Source organism: Schistocerca gregaria, unplaced genomic scaffold (genome assembly GCF_023897955.1).
Source record: "Schistocerca gregaria isolate iqSchGreg1 unplaced genomic scaffold, iqSchGreg1.2 ptg000764l, whole genome shotgun sequence".
In the NCBI taxonomy this organism is placed as follows: Eukaryota; Metazoa; Arthropoda; class Insecta; order Orthoptera; family Acrididae; genus Schistocerca; species Schistocerca gregaria.
Window position 1 is genome coordinate 27,501 of NW_026062135.1, and position 5,000 is coordinate 32,500.

The 5,000-nt window shown below is 49.9% G+C and overlaps 1 non-coding gene across 1 annotated transcript in view; it reads right to left on the reverse strand.

Moving 5' to 3' along the window:
- Positions 1–649, reverse strand: part of LOC126321765 (small subunit ribosomal RNA) — a 1,894-nt gene extending 1,245 nt beyond the window's left edge. Inside the window, exon 1 of the ribosomal RNA XR_007558526.1 lies at positions 1–649. This exon is cut by the window's left edge and continues 1,245 nt beyond it. This is a non-coding gene — a ribosomal RNA (small subunit ribosomal RNA).
- Between the last annotated feature and the right edge of the window lie 4,351 nt (positions 650–5,000).

Consider the following 5,000-nt stretch of genomic DNA (forward strand, 5'->3'; position numbering starts at 1 on the left):
ACGAGCTTTTTAACCGCAACAACTTTAATATACGCTATTGGAGCTGGAATTACCGCGGCTGCTGGCACCAGACTTGCCCTCCAATAGATACTCGTTAAAGGATTTAAAGTGTACTCATTCCGATTACGGGGCCTCGGATGAGTCCCGTATCGTTATTTTTCGTCACTACCTCCCCGTGCCGGGAGTGGGTAATTTGCGCGCCTGCTGCCTTCCTTGGATGTGGTAGCCGTTTCTCAGGCTCCCTCTCCGGAATCGAACCCTGATTCCCCGTTACCCGTTACAACCATGGTAGGCGCAGAACCTACCATCGACAGTTGATAAGGCAGACATTTGAAAGATGCGTCGCCGGTACGAGGACCGTGCAATCAGCCCAAAGTTATTCAGAGTCACCAAGGCAAACGGACCAGACAAAGCCAATCCGATTGGTTTTGATCTAATAAAAGCGTCCCTTCCATCTCTGGTCGGGACTCTGTTTGCATGTATTAGCTCTAGAATTACCACAGTTATCCAAGTAACGTGGGTACGATCTAAGGAACCATAACTGATTTAATGAGCCATTCGCGGTTTCACCTTAATGCGGCTTGTACTGAGACATGCATGGCTTAATCTTTGAGACAAGCATATGACTACTGGCAGGATCAACCAGGGAGCTGCGTCAACTAGAGCTGAGCAGCCGGCCGCCCGGGAGTGTGTCCCGGGGGCCCGCGCGAACACGCAAGCGTCCGCTCAATTATTCTGCAAACAGGAGGAGGCCGAGCTCCCCTGCACGATACACCTCGAAACCCTCTCAGGTCCCGGCGGCGCGCAGCGCCGTCCTAGGTACTTGGTCGGTTTCGAGAGAGGCGCAATCGCCCGGAGTTAGGCGAGTAGACGGTTTTAGTGCGAACACCCTTGCTCCCAACTGAGCTTGCCGCTGCCGACAGAGGCCCGGGAGCGTGCTGTCGTGGCATTGCCGGCGGGAGACAACACGCGCCACCTATGGTGACCGGCAGCTCCAACGCCAGCGCCACACAAGGGCAAAGCCCCACTTGGGTGCAGAAGCGAACTCTCCCAGCACAGCGCACGCGCCAACACGTCCGCACAACTGCGATACAAACCACCTGCGAGAACCGCTGGGGCGACCGAGCAGCAGACGGCGTCGCGGCGCCGAGTGCCAGGCGGCGGCGCATCCTCAACGCACACAGTCCTCAATCAGACCAGCACACTGCAGATGTCCACCGCGCTTCGCACCGGGCTCGGCTGAACCAACTTTGGCCGCCAGGCGCCGCGTGCAGGGTGCGCCGCAGCGTAGCTGCGCCGCCTGCCGGGCCCGTCGGCTGGCGCTCCTGCCACTCGGCGCCCCCCACCAGCCGCCTGTTGCGCGTGCGCCCACGCAGCGCGCGGCCAACACGCCGGGCGGCCCCCCTTCACCGGCCGGGAACAGTCCCACCAAGCCACCGCCGCGTATCGCTTCATACCCACATGGGCCTAGTCACGCGTGTGGATGTGGCGGGTACCGCTGAAACAACCGGTTAATAGCTGTACCGATCGTCGCCATCACAGATTCACCTCCAGCGTGAACAACCGCTCAACAACGGATTTCCAGTTCATTTGCGTATCTTGGGCAGTAAACGTAGATGTCCACCTACATTTGCGAATTCAACAATTCTTGCATGCCAGGATGTCATGTGTCACGACACGCTACATCAGACCACATACACACTGCGACATGTGCAGAAGAGAACACGTGGAAGGTGGCCCGCGCACGTATGCGATGTACCTTCCGCGATCCACTGTCAACCGGCATCTGCGGCATGTCCCAGATATGGAACGCGGTCCACCAGGGTAGCACTTTGTGTGAGGCAATACGACAAAGTCGGAATACACGCGTCACTACATCAGACGGCTCACGCTGACCTGACCTGACCTGACTCACCGCACCACCACCCCCAGCGACCCAGGGTGACATACAATGCGTTCGTACGTTCCTCCCACACGCCTCTACGGCGTACCACAGTGCAACCTAGCTGTTATTGGGAGACGAGACAAGTAGCATCAAGCACAACATATGGAAATTGAGATTCGACACCGTTGGGCACAGCCAGCGTACGGTCACACGTATCACACTACTTCACTCTGTACGTAACGACCGATGATCGGTACAGCGTGTGGGTTACGCGTACGACATCAGCGGACAATGGACACAGACCATACCACGACGTACACTGAGGGCGTCGACATCTGAATGCAACTGAACAGCTGCGAGGCTCATTTAACACTCAAACGCCAGACCGACCAGCTTGAGAGGACAGAGACACAAAGAGGGGGACAGAGGGGGACAGAGGGGGGGGAGGGGGGGGGTCGGCGATATAGTCCTATTGCAGTACAATTGACAGTGGATAGCAGGAATATGTGGAAAGTAAGCAACACTCGCAAGACATCTACATGAGGATAACAACGACACCAGAGATTCCGAGCAGTGAACTATGTTAGGCAAAGGGACAACGTGGGTTAGGTTAAGGGACAACGTGGGTTAGGTTAAGGGACAACGTGGGTTAGGTTAAGGGACAACGTGGGTTAGGTTAAGGGACAACGTGGGTTAGGTTAAGGGACAACGTGGGTTAGGTTAAGGGACAACGTGGGTTAGGTTAAGGGACAACGTGGGTTAGGTTAAGGGACAACGTGGGTTAGGTTAAGGGACAACGTGGGTTAGGTTAAGGGACAACGTGGGTTAGGTTAAGGGACAACGTGGGTTAGGTTAAGGGACAACGTGGGTTAGGTTAAGGGACAACGTGGGTTAGGTTAAGGGACAACGTGGGTTAGGTTAAGGGACAACGTGGGTTAGGTTAAGGGACAACGTGGGTTAGGTTAAGGGACAACGTGGGTTAGGTTAAGGGACAACGTGGGTTAGGTTAAGGGACAACGTGGGTTAGGTTAAGGGACAACGTGGGTTAGGTTAAGGGACAACGTGGGTTAGGTTAAGGGACAACGTGGGTTAGGTTAAGGGACAACGTCGGTTAGGTTAAGGGACAACGTCGGTTAGGTTAAGGGACAACGTCGGTTAGGTTAAGGGACAACGTCGGTTAGGTTAAGGGACAACGTCGGTTAGGTTAAGGGACAACGTCGGTTAGGTTAAGGGACAACGTGGGTTAGGTTAAGGGACAACGTGGGTTAGGTTAAGGGACAACTTGAGTTAGGTTAAGGGACAACTTGAGTTAGGTTAAGGGACAAATTGAGTTAGGTTAAGGGACAAATTGAGTTAGGTTAAGGGACAAATTGAGTTAGGTTAAGGGACAAATTGAGTTAGGTTAAGGGACAACTTGAGTTAGGTTAAGGGACAAATTGAGTTAGGTTAAGGGACAAATTGAGTTAGGTTAAGGGACAAATTGAGTTAGGTTAAGGGACAAATTGAGTTAGGTTAAGGGACAACTTGAGTTAGGTTAAGGGACAACTTGAGTTAGGTTAAGGGACAACTTGAGTTAGGTTAAGGGACAACTTGAGTTAGGTTAAGGGACAACTTGAGTTAGGTTAAGGGACAACTTGAGTTAGGTTAAGGGACAACTTGAGTTAGGTTAAGGGACAACTTGAGTTAGGTTAAGGGACAACTTGAGTTAGGTTAAGGGACAACTTGAGTTAGGTTAAGGGACAACTTGAGTTAGGTTAAGGGACAACTTGAGTTAGGTTAAGGGACAACTTGAGTTAGGTTAAGGGACAACTTGAGTTAGGTTAAGGGACAACTTGAGTTAGGTTAAGGGACAACTTGAGTTAGGTTAAGGGACAACTTGAGTTAGGTTAAGGGACAACTTGAGTTAGGTTAAGGGACAACTTGAGTTAGGTTAAGGGACAACTTGAGTTAGGTTAAGGGACAACTTGAGTTAGGTTAAGGGACAACGTGGGTTAGGTTAAGGGACAAATTGAGTTAGGTTAAGGGACAACTTGAGTTAGGTTAAGGGACAACTTGAGTTAGGTTAAGGGACAACTTGAGTTAGGTTAAGGGACAACTTGAGTTAGGTTAAGGGACAACTTGAGTTAGGTTAAGGGACAACTTGAGTTAGGTTAAGGGACAACTTGAGTTAGGTTAAGGGACAACTTGAGTTAGGTTAAGGGACAACTTGAGTTAGGTTAAGGGACAACTTGAGTTAGGTTAAGGGACAACTTGAGTTAGGTTAAGGGACAACTTGAGTTAGGTTAAGGGACAACTTGAGTTAGGTTAAGGGACAACTTGAGTTAGGTTAAGGGACAACTTGAGTTAGGTTAAGGGACAACTTGAGTTAGGTTAAGGGACAACTTGAGTTAGGTTAAGGGACAACTTGAGTTAGGTTAAGGGACAACTTGAGTTAGGTTAAGGGACAACTTGAGTTAGGTTAAGGGACAACTTGAGTTAGGTTAAGGGACAAATTGAGTTAGGTTAAGGGACAAATTGAGTTAGGTTAAGGGACAAATTGAGTTAGGTTAAGGGACAAATTGAGTTAGGTTAAGGGACAAATTGAGTTAGGTTAAGGGACAAATTGAGTTAGGTTAAGGGACAAATTGAGTTAGGTTAAGGGACAAATTGAGTTAGGTTAAGGGACAAATTGAGTTAGGTTAAGGGACAAATTGAGTTAGGTTAAGGGACAAATTGAGTTAGGTTAAGGGACAAATTGAGTTAGGTTAAGGGACAAATTGAGTTAGGTTAAGCGATAATCTGGTACAGCCACAGTTAGGTTAAGCGATAATCTGGTACAGCCACAGTTAGGTTAAGCGATAATCTGGTACAGCCACAGTTAGGTTAAGCGATAATCTGGTACAGCCACAGTTAGGTTAAGCGATAATCTGGTACAGCCACAGTTAGGTTAAGCGATAAACTGGTACAGCCACAGTTAGGTTAAGCGATAAACTGGTACAGCCACAGTTAGGTTAAGCGATAAACTGGTACAGCCACAGTTAGGTTAAGCGATAAACTGGTACAGCCACAGTTAGGTTAAGCGATAAACTGGTACAGCCACAGTTAGGTTAAGCGATAAACTGGTACAGCCACAGTT